This window comes from Salmo salar, chromosome ssa06, assembly GCF_905237065.1.
Source record: "Salmo salar chromosome ssa06, Ssal_v3.1, whole genome shotgun sequence".
Lineage (NCBI taxonomy): Eukaryota > Metazoa > Chordata > Actinopteri > Salmoniformes > Salmonidae > Salmo > Salmo salar.
Genome location: NC_059447.1, coordinates 17,622,800 through 17,635,255, shown reverse-complemented (window position 1 = coordinate 17,635,255; position 12,456 = coordinate 17,622,800). Strand labels below are relative to the sequence as shown.

At 44.5% G+C, this 12,456-nt stretch overlaps 1 pseudogene; it reads right to left on the bottom strand.

Annotated features, from left to right (window-relative positions):
• Positions 1-12,456, bottom strand: part of LOC106593315 (cytochrome P450 2K1-like) — a 50,169-nt pseudogene that overhangs the window by 21,889 nt on the left and 15,824 nt on the right.

Here is a 12,456-nt window from a genome sequence, read left to right as displayed (position 1 = left end):
ACAGGTGTGTGGCTCCCCAAATCATGTCAAATCAATTGAATTTACCACAGGTGGACTTAGTAAGGGTCTAAATACTTATGTAAATAAGGTATCTGTTTTAAAATCTTAATACACTTGTTAACATTTCTAAAAACCTGTTTTCACTTTGTCATTGTGGGGTATTGTGTGTAGATTGATCAGGGGAAAAAATACATGTAATCCATTTTAGAATAAGGCTGTAACGTCACAAAATGTGATAAAGGGGAGGGGAATACTTTCCGAATGCACTGATTGAGATATAATATATATATATATATATATATATATATATATATATATATATACACTGCTCAAAAAAATAAAGGGAACACTTTAACAACACAATGTAACTCCAAGTCAATCACACTTCTGTGAAATCAAGAAGTCCACTTAGAAAGCAACACTGATTGACAATAAAATTCACATGCTGTTGTGCAAATGGAATAGACAACAGGTGGAAATTATAGGCAATTAACAAGACACCCCCAATAAAGGAGTGGTTCTGCAGGTGGGGACGACAGACCACTTCTCAGTTCCTATGCTTCCTGGCTGATGTTTTGGTCACTTTTGAATGCTGGCGGTGCTTTCACTCTAGTGGTAGCATGAGACGGAGTCTACAACCCATACAAGTGGCTCAGGTAGTGAAGCTCATCCAGGATGGCACATCAATGTGAGCTGTGGCAAGAAGGTTTGCTGTGTCTGTCAGCGTAGTGTCCAGAGCATGGAGGCGCTACCAGGAGACAGGCCAGTACATCAGGAGACGTGGAGGAGGCCGTAGGAGGGCAACAACCCAGCAGCAGGACCGCTACCTCCGCCTTTGTGCAAGGAGGAGCAGGAGAAGTACTGCCAGAGCCCTGCAAAATGACCTCCAGCAGGCCACAAATGTGCATGTGTCTGCTCAAACGGTCAGAAACAGACTCCATGAGGGTGGTATAAGGGCCCGACGTCCACAGGTGGGGGTTGTGCTTACAGCCCAACACCGTGCAGGACGTTTGGCATTTGCCAGAGAACACCAAGATTGGCAAATTCGCCACTGGCTCCCTGTGCTCTTCACAGATGAAAGCAGGTTCACACTGAGCACGTGACAGACGTGACAGAGTCTGGAGACGCCGTGGAGAACGTTCTCCTGCCTGCAACATCGTCCAGCATGACCGGTTTGGCGGTGGGTCAGTCATGGTGTGGGGTGGCATTTCTTTGGGGGTCCACACAGCCCTCCATGTGCTCGCCAGAGGTAGCCTGACTGCCATTAGGTACCGAGATGAGATCCTCAGACCCCTTGTGAGACCATATGCTGGTGCGGTTGGCCCTGGGTTCCTCCTAATGCAAGACAATGCTAGACCTCATGTGGCTGGAGTGTGTCAGTAGTTCCTGCAAGAGGAAGGCATTGATGCTATGGACTGGCCCGCCCGTTCCCCAGACCTGAATCCAATTGAGCACATCTGGGACATCATGTCTCGCTCCATCCACCATCGCCACGTTGCACCACAGACTGTCCAGGAGTTGGCGGATGCTTTAGTCCAGGTCTGGGAGGAGATCCCTCAGGAGACCATCCGCCACCTCATCAGGAGCATGCCCAGGCGTTTTAGGGAGGTCATACAGGCACGTGGAGGCCACACACACTACTGAGCCTCAATTTGACTTGTTTTAAGGACATTACATCAAAGTTGGATCAGCCTGTAGTGTGGTTTTCCACTTTACTTTTGAGTGTGACTCCAAATCCAAACCTCCATGGGTTGATAAATTGGATTTCCATTGATTATTTTTGTGTGATTTTGTTGTCAGCACATTCAACTATGTAAAGAAAAAAGTATTTAATAAGATTATATCTTTCATTCAGATCTAGGATGTGTTGTTTAAGTGTTCCCTTTACTTTTTTGAGCAGTATATATTATACACACACACACACACACACACACACACACACACACACACACAGTTGAAGTCAGAAGTTTACATACACCTTAGCCAAATACATTTAAACTCAGTTTTTCAAAATTCCTGACATTTAATCCGAGTAAAAATTCCCTGTCTTAGGTCAGTTATGATCACCACTTTATTTTAAGAATGTGAAATGTCAGAATAATACTAGAGATAATGATTTATTTCAACTTTTAATTTCTTTCATCACATTCCCAGTGGGTCAGAAGTTTACATACACTCAATTAGTATTTGGTAGCACTGCCTTTAAATTGTTTAACTTGGGTCAAAAGTTTTGGGTAGCCTTCCACAAGCTTCCCACAATAAGTTGGGTGAATTTTGGCCCATTCCTCCTGACAGAGCTGGTGTAACTGAATCAGGTTTGTAGGCCTCCTTGCTCGCACATGCTTTTCAGTTCTGCCAACAAATGTTCTACGGGATTGAGGTCAGGGCTTTGTGATGGCCACTCCAATATCTTGACTTTGTTGTCCTTAAGCCATTTTGACACAACTTTGGAAGTATGTTTGGGGTCATTGTCCATTTGGAAGACCCATTTGCGACAAAGCTTTAACTTCCTGACTGATGTCTTGAGATGTTGCTTCAATATAGCCACATCATTTTCCTTCCTCATGATGCCATCTATTTTGCGAAGTACATCAGACCCTCCTGCAAGAAAGCACCCCCACAACACGATGCTGCCACCCACGTGCTTCATGGTTGGGATGGTGTTCTTTGGCTTGCAAGCCCCCCTCTTTTTCCTCCAAACATAACGATGGTCATTATGGCCAAACAGTTCTATTTTTGTTTCATCAGACCAGAGGACATTTCTCCAAAAAGCACAATCTTTGTCCCCATGTGCAGTTGCAAACCGTAGTCTGGCTTTTTTATGGCAGTTTTGGAGCAGTGCCTTCTTCCTTGCTGAGCGGCCTGTCAGGTTATGTCGATATAGGAATCGTTTTACTGTGGATATAGATACTTTTGTATCTGTTTCCACCAGCTTATTCACAAGGTCCTTTGCTATTGTTCTGGGATTGAATTGCACTTTTCACGCCAAAGTACGTTCATCTCTAGGACACAGAACGCGTCTCTTTCCTGAGCAGAATGACGGCTGCGTGGTCCCATGGTGTTTATACTTACGTACTATTGTTTGTACAGATGAACGTGGTACCTTCAGGCGTTTGGAAATTGCTCCCAAGGATGAACCAGACTTGTGGAGGTCTACAATTTTTTTTCTGACAACTTGGCTGATTTCTTTTGATTTTCCCATGATGTCAAGCAAAGAGGCACTGAGTTTGAAGGTAGGCCTTAAAATACATCCACAGGTACACCTCCAATTGACTCAAATGATGTCAATTAGCCTATCAGAAGCTTCTAAAGCAATGACATAATTTTCTGGAATTTTCCAAGCTGTTTAAAGGCACAGTCAACTTAGTGTATGTAAACTTCTGACCCACTTGAATTGTGATGCAGGTATTTATAAGTGAAATAATCTGTCTGTAAACAATTGTTGGAAAAATTACTTGTGTCATGCAAAACTATAGTTTGTTAACAAGAAATTTGTGGAGTGGTTTAATGACTTCAACCTAAGTGTATGTAAACTTCCGACTTCAACTGTTTATATATACACACACACACACACACACACACTCAAAAGTTTTACAACACATACTCATTCAAGGGTTTTTCTTTATTTTTACTATTTTAATCGTGAAGACATCAAATCGATGAAATAACACATGAAATCCTGTACAGTCGTGGTCAAAGGTTTTGAGAATGACACAAATATTAATTTTCAAAGTTTGCTGCTTCAGTGTATTTAGATATTTTTGTCAGTTGTTACTATGGACTACTGAAGTATAATTAGAAGCATTTCATAAGTGTCAAAGGCTTTTATTGACAATTACATGAAGTTGATGCAAAGAGTCAATATTTGCAGTGTTGACCATTCTTTTTCAAGACCTCTGCAATCCTCCCTGGAATGCTGTCAATTAACTTCTGGGCCACATCCTGCCTGATGGCAGCCCATTCTTGCATAATCAATGCTTGGAGTTTGTCAGAATTTGTGGATTTTTATTTGTCCACCTGCCTCTTGAGGAATGACCACAAGTTCTCAATGGGATTAAGGTCTGGGGAGTTTCCTGGCCATGGACCCAAAATATCGATGTTTTGTTCCCTGAGCCACTTAGTTATCACTTTTACCTTATGGGAAGGTGCTCCATCATGCTGGAAAAGGTATTGTTCGTCACCAAACTGTTCCTGGATGGTTGGGAGAAGTTGCTCTTGGAGGATGTGTTGGTACCATTCTTTATTCATGGCTGTGTTATTAGGTTGATTTAGGTGCAATCTTACTGACAGCAATATCCTTGCCTATGAAGCCCTTTTTGTGCAAAGCAATGATGATGGTACATGTTTCCTTGCAGGTAACCGTGGTTGACAGAGGAAGAACAATGATTCCAAGCACCACCCTCCTTTTGAAGCTTCCAGTCTGTTATTTGAACTCAATCAGCATGACAGAGGAATCTCCAGCCTTGTCCTCGTCAACACTCACACCTGTGTTAATGAGAGAATCACTGACATGATGTCAGCTGGTCCTTTTGTGGCAGGGCTGAAATGCAGTGGAAATGTTTTTTGGGGGATTCAGTTCATTTGCATGGCAAAGAGGGACTTTGCATTTAATTGCAATTCATCTGATCACTCTTCATAACACTCTGGAGTATATGCAAATTGCCATCATACAAACTGAGGCAGCAGACTTTGTGAAAATTTATATTTGTGTCATTCTCAAAACTTTTGGCCACAACTGTAGTAACCAAAAAAGTATTAAACAAATCAAAATATATTTTATATTTGAGATTCTTCAAATAGCCACCCTTTGCCTGGATGACAGCTTTGCATACTCTTGGCATTTTCTCAACCGGCTTCATGGAGGTAGTCACCTGAAATGTATTTCAATTAACTGGTGTGCCTTCTTAAAAGTTCATTTGTGGAATTAATTTCCTTCTTAATGCGTTTGAACAGTTGTGTTGTGACAAGGTAGGGGGTATACAGAAGATAGCCCTATTTGGTAAAAGACCAAGTCCATATTATGCAAGAACAGCTCAAAAAAGCAAAGAAACTACAGTCCATCATTACTTTAAGACATGAAGGTCAGTCAATACGGAAAATTTCAGTGCAGTCGCAAAAACATCAAGCGCTATGATGAAACAGGCTCTCATGAGGATGCCCACAGGAATGGAAGACCCAGAGTTACCTCTACTGCAGAGGATAAGTTCATTAGAGTTACTAGCCTCAGAAATTGCAGCCCAAATAAATGCTTCACAGAGTTCAAGTAACAGACACATCTCAACATGAACTGTTCAGAGAAGACTGTGAATGAAGCCTTCATGGTCAAATTGCTGCAAAGAAACCACTACTAAAGGACATGAATAAGAGACTTGTTTGGGCCAAGAAACACAAGCAATAAAGTTGGAACTTTGTCCTTTGGTCTGGAGTCCAAATTGTAGATTTTTGGTTCCAACCGCCGTGTCTTTGTGAGACACGGTGTGGATGAACGGTTGATCTCCGCATGTGTATTTCCCACTGTAAAGCATGGAGGAGAATATGTTATGGTGTGGGCGAACTTTGCTGGTGACACTGATTTATTTCGAATTCAAGGCACACAACCAGCATGGCTACCACAGCATTCTGCAGCGATACACCATCCCATCTGGTTTTGGCTTAGTGGGACTATCATTTGTTTTTCAACAGGACAATGACCCAGCACACCTCCAAGCTGTGTAAGGGCTATTTTACCAAGAAGGAGAGTGATGGAGTGCTGCATCAGATGACCTGGCCTCCACAGTCACCCAGCCTCAACCAAATTGAGATGGTTTGGGATGAGTCGGACCACAGAGTTAAGGAAAAGCAGCTAACAAGTGCTCAGCATATGTGGGACCTCCAAGACTGTTGGAAAAGCATTCCAGGTGAAGCTATCACGTTTGAAGGTAAGACCCATTGCAGCTGCACCCTGGACGTAGGCTGAGGCCAATCCACCATCACTCTCACCTTCCTGGGATCCATCTGGACACTCCCAGCAGCGATGATGTAACCCAGAAAGGGGATGGTGGAATGATGGAATTCGCACTTTTCCGCCTTCACAAACAGCTGATTCTCCAGAAAGCGTTGAAGAAGCTGTCTGACGTGGAGTACGTGTTCTTGGGGGGAGCGGGGGAAGACGAGGATGTCATCAATGTAGACGAAGACAAACCAGTTCAACATGTCGCTGAGATCATCATTTACCAGTGCCTGGAACACTCATAGTGGCCGCTGGCCGTGTTGAAGGCGGTCTTCCACCCGTCCCCCTCTCGTACCCGCACCAGGTGGTAGGCATTCCGTAGATCCAGCTTGGAAAGAACAGTGGCCCTCTGGAGGGGCTCGAAGGCAGAGGAAATGAGTGGTAGCAGGTAACTGTTCTTCACAGTAATGTAATTAAGTCTCTGGTAGTCAATGCATGGGCGCAGGGTCTTTTCCTTTTTCTCCACGACGAAGAACCCTGTGCCGGTGTGAGATGAAGCGGGACGGATGAATACTGTAGCTAGGGAGTCCCCAATGTAAGTCTCCATAGCCTTGGTCTCTGGTCCCGACAGAGAGTACAGCCATCCCCGGAGCGGTGTGGTGCTCGGGAGAAGGTCAATCCCACAGTCATAGGGTCGGTGCGGCGGAAGCGAAGTGGCCCGGGCCTTGCTGAACACCTCCCGGAGGTCCTGGTACTCCGCGGGAATAGTGGAGTGGTCCGGGGCACCTTCCGAGCCCCCAGGAAGACGTCCCATGGCAGGTTGCGCTGACTTCAGGAAATGTGTGTGGCAGAATGGACTCCAGCCCATGATGGCACCAGTATACCAGTTGATGAGGGGATTGTGTCGCTGGAGCCAGGAGAATCCCAAAACTATGGGAATCTGAGGAGACTTGATGAGCAGAAATTGCATCTTGTCGCTGTGATTCCCTGTCACCTGTAGGTGGATGGGAATGGTATTGTGTGTGACCTGGCCTATAGAGCACCCGTCCAGGGCTCTAACATCCATGGGAATGAAGAGGGGCTGAGTGGGGATGTTCAGCTCGGAAGCCAGGATAGCGTCCAAAAATCTCTCATTGGCCCCAGAGTCAATTTTTTTTTCTTTTTTTTCTTTCACCTTTATTTAACCAGGTAAGCAAGTTGAGAACAAGTTCTCATTTACAACTGCGACCTGGCCAAGATAAAGCAAAGTAGTGTGACACAGACAACAACACAGAGTTACACATGGAGTAAACAATAAACAGGCCAATAACACAATAAACAAGTCAATGATACAGTAGAAAAAAGAAAGTCTATATACAGTGTGTGCAAAAGGCATGAGGAGGTAGGCAATAAATAGGCCATAGGAGCAAATATTTACAATTTAGCAGATTAACACTGGGGTGATAAATGAGCATATGATGATGTGCATGTAGAGATACAGGTGTGCAAAAGAGCAGAAAAGTAAATAAAATAAAAACAGTAAGGGGATGAGGTAGGTAGATAGGGTGGGCAATGTACAGATGGACTATGTACAGCTGCAGCGATCGGTTAGCTGCTCAGATAGCTGATGTTTAAAGTTGGTGAGGTAAATAAGTCTCCAACTTCAGCAATTTTTGCAATTCGTTCCAGTCACTGGCAGCAGAGAACTGGAATGAAAGGCGGCCAAATGAGGTGTTGGCTTTGGGGATGATCAGTGAGATATACCTGCTGGAACGTGTGCTACGGGTGAGTGTTGTTATCATGACCAGTGAACTGAGATAAGGTGGAGCTTTACCAAGCATAGACTTATAGATGACCTGGAGCCAGTGGGTCTGGCAACGAATATGTAGCGAGGGCCAGCCGACTAGAGCATACAGGTCGCAGTGGTGGGTGGTATAAGGTGATTTGGTAACAAAACGGATGGCATTGTGATAGACTGCATCCAGTTTGCTGAGTAGAGTATTGGGAGCTATTTTGTTGATGATATCGCCGAAGTCGAGGATCGGTAGGATAGTCAGTTTTACTAGTGTAAGTTTTGCGGCGTGAGTGAAGGAGGCTTTGTTGCGAAATAGAAAGCCGATTCTAGATTTGATTTTGGATTGGAGATGTTTAATATGAGTCTGGAAGGAGAGTTTACAGTCTAACCATACACCTAGGTATTTGTAGTGTTCCACATATTCTAGGTCGGAACCGTCCAGGGTGGTGATGCTAGTCGGGCGGGCGGGTGCGGGCAGCGAACGGTTGAAAAGCATGCATTTGGTTTTACTAGTGTTTAAGAGCAGTTGGAGGCCACGGAAGGAGTGTTGTATGGCATTGAAGCTCGTTTGGAGGTTAGTTAGCACAGTGTCCAAGGAAGGGCCAGAAGTATACAGAATGGTGTCGTCTGCGTAGAGGTGGATCAGGGAATCGCCCGCAGCAATAGCGACATCATTGATATATACAGACAAAACAGTCGGCCCGAGAATTGAACCCTGTGGTACCCCCATAGAGACTGCCAGAGGTCCGGACAACATGCCCTCCAATTTGACACACTGAACTCTGTCTGCAAAGTAGTTGGTGAACCAGGCGAGGCAGTTGTTAGAAAAACCAAGGCTATTGAGTCTGCCGATAAGAATACGGTGATTGACAAAGTCGAAAGCCTTGGCCAGGTCGATGAAGACGGCTGCACAGTACTGTCTTTTATCGATGCCAGTTATGATATCATTTAGTACCTTGAGCCTGGCTGAGGTGCACCCGTGACCGGCTCGGAAACCGGATTGCACAGCGGAGAAGGTACGGTGGGATTCGAAATGGTCAGTGATGATGAGGACCCGGAGAGATTTGGACTGGTCTCCCCACAGCAGAATGGCATGAAAAGGGGTGTGAGCAAGGCAAGCCCAGCTCTGCCTAATTGCCTATGCTCGGGATGCGGCGAATCAGCCGTCTTCGGCAACTCCCGGGGTAGGTCGGTAGGTAAGCCTCGGGTTCTCTTGGCAACGAGACCGTCGGGGGCTTCCAGGATGACTCGGAGGCTCAAATTCTCTCTCCCTCCGTCATTCCCGTAATCACCCATCGATTCGGGTGGTCAAAGCGATGAGGGAATCGAGATCCGTAGGTAACTCCTGAGCAGCAAGCTCGTCCTTGACCTCCTCCGAGACACCGTGCAGGAACATATCGAACAGTGCTTCCTGGTTCCAAGCACTCTCCGCAGCCAATGTGCGGAAATTCACCGCATAATCTGCCACACTGCGGGAGTCATGCCGAAGCTGAATTAACTTCCGGGCAGCCTCTCTTTCGGAAAACGGTGAATCAAAAACCTTTTTCACTTCTCCCATGAACCCCTCCAGACTAGCGAATATGGCCGGCTGTTGTTCCCATACAGCAGTAGCCCAGGTGAGAGCCCTCCCGGACAACAGCTTGATGAGGTAGGCTATCTTGGAGCGGTCCGAGGGGAAGGAGGAGGGCTGAAGCTGGAAAATGAGGGCACACTGAGCCAGAGACCCCCGACAGGTGCTCGGCTCTCCATTAAAAGCGTTCTGGAGGAGGTAAGCGGGGCTCCCGAGAAGGTGGAGTGACCGATGAGACGGCGCTACTCCCAGCTGAGTTACTGAGGTGCTGTGGGGTTACCGCCGTAGTAGGCTGCCTCCCAGACAACCCGTGTAATTTCTCCAGCAACATGTCCAACGCCCTGTCATGGCGTTCAGACAGCATTTGGACCCCCTCCATAAGGCCACCAAGCAATTCCTTGTGCCTATCGATGGTGGCTCCTTGGGAGGAGATGGCGTTGCACAGCTGGCCCGGGGCTGCTGGGTCAGTCATGGCCAGTTCGTACTATCACGTTTGAAGGTAAGACCCAGGTGCAAACAATGTCGAAGTAACAAAAGTTTATTAATTCGAACACGAGCATGAAAAGGTACAGGACGGCAGGCAGGATCAGAGTCAGGTCAGGCAGAGGTTGGTAATCCAGAGTAGCGGGGCAAAGGTACAGGATGGCAGACAGGGCCAGGGCAGGTAGAAAGGTGAAAACCGGGAAAACTAGATAACAGGCACTATAGACAGGATAGGAGCAAGGGGGAAAACTCTGGTAGGTATGAATTAATAAAACAAACTGGCAATAGACAAACAGAGAACACAGGTATAAATACACAGGGGATATTAGGGAAGATGGGTGACACCTGGAGGGGGGGTGGAGACAAGCACAAAGACAGGTGAAAGATCAGGGTGTGACAGAAGCTGGTTGAGAAAATGCCAAGAGTGTGCAAAGCTATCATCAAGGCAAAGGGTGGCTATTTGAAGAATCTCAAATATAAAATATATTTTGATTTGTTTAACACTTTTGGTTACTACATGATTCCATATGTGTTATTTCATAGTTTTGATCTCTTCACTATCATTTTTACAATGTAGAAAATAGTAAAAATGAAGAAAACCCTTGAATGAGTAGGACTAAAACTTTTGACAAGTAGTTTATATGAGAGAGAGCGCGAGAGAGCAAGTGAGCGAGAGAGCTTTTTGAAATACATTTTCCTTTATTATTTCCCCTAACCCTACCACCCCTCCCCTAATTGGAGTCAACTAATGGACAACAACACTTAGGCTTCTACTTCCAGTTTATACAGTACATACTATATACATTTTATGGACACAATGTATTTTAAAATAGTAATATTTTGTTTGTTTTTAATCCCATCCTTCAGCTATCCTCAACCCAACTCATCTATCTCTGAAGACCATTGTTTGATCTCTATTTGCCATATATTTATAACTGTGCTGTTTCACAAAAGTTCTGAACCTATATACATTTTACCAACACAGTATATTTTACATTAGTTATCTTGTTTTTAATTGAGATGTTTTTAACTGTAGTGAGATTTCATACCTCCAGGGTCTGCTGTTGGACAAGGAACGAGTCCACAAAGCCTCTACACATCTGAGGGTTGAGAGTCTCCTTCAGCCCCCTCACCAGCTCCTCCATCTCCTTCTTGCTTTTCTCAATATTCTTCAACAAAAGCTTCCTGCTTTTCAGCCAAGGGCCCAGCCAGGGGAACATGTTGTACAACTATCTCCCCATAAACAAAAAGTAAAGCATGAATTACCCTCTATTATTCCAGTAGCCTAGTACAAATTTGAATAATTATCAAATTTTCCTGGTTTAGTCAAGTGTGACCAGTTTTCCATTATTCTCTGAGTGAGAAACAAATGAAACATAATGTACCTGTATTGAAACGGAGCCGCTAATTTGGAGGTTGTCATCGACTCGTTTTATAGAGGCTTTGAACTTGGGGTCAGAGTATTCAAACCTGCTGCCGTACACAACGTTGGAGATTATGTTGGAGACAGCATAATGCAATGGCTGGGTTGTGTCGAATGCTTTACCTGTTACAAAGGACATCAGATATTGAATTAGCAAACCTAAGGGGAAAAAATTATGTAACCTGTTTTTTGGTTTTCAAATCAGAACTACAAATTCTTACCCTTGTGATTTTCAAACACTTCAATCAGGTAGTGAATTTCCTCTAAGATTTTCTCTTCAATCCTTTTCTTGCCCATCCCAAAGTCTCTAAGGTTTGTCAGGGCAAAGCGCCTCATCTCTTTCCATGAGTCTCCATTGCCAAACAGAATCCCTGTTGAAAAGTAATATTGTGCAGGTGTCAGGAATTAATCATGTCAGGAGAAAATAACAAATTTGTCAAATATTTGGGGCTGTTGTTACAGCCCCAAATATGCTTGCTTGACAGAATATTGTCGAATGCAACAGTTAACCGGGATTACAAGTTTCACATATCCTACATTACCATGTCCATTGGTGAAATCATACAACACAGGGAGCATGCCCCTGTCCCCAAACTCCTCTGCATGGTTGACCAGCGCCTGCTTGACCGTCTTGTATCCTGCCAGGATGACCACTTTTGTGGGTCCAAGGTGAACCGTGAAAACAGACCCATATTTCTTGGACAGCTGTAGAACATAAAATAAGACTAAATGCATGGTTTATTAAAGGTCCCGGACAGTGAAAATCATGTTGTTCGTCAAATTGGATGATATTTGAATGTAACTAGTTCATAGTAGGTTGACCCAAGTATGAAAGAATTACTGTAGCTGGTACATTGACAAAGTTGATCATAAAGTTACTGGTCCCTTCCCTCATGTCAAACACTTGGATTAATGAGGCAGGCATTACTTCTGGCTTTATGCCATGTCACATAAAGCCGGAGATGTTATACACCAATGGTAGAGTCTTATAATCTTAAGTAATTTAAATATGTAACACCTTAAAACCATCATCACATGTATGCATCATACGGCTTTGTTTACAAACCGTAACATAGCTTAAGCGGAACTTGGTAGAACTAAACTGGTAACTAACCCCTTTTCATCTGCGATGTGGCTTTTAGCTAGTAAGCTACTTACCAGAATTCCACATGTCAGTGTTCATTTTAACTACACTGATTTCCAAATAATGAAGACATCCAACAGCATTGGCTGCACTGAAAGTTACAATCATGTCACGTGAGTGCAGTGCATATTTC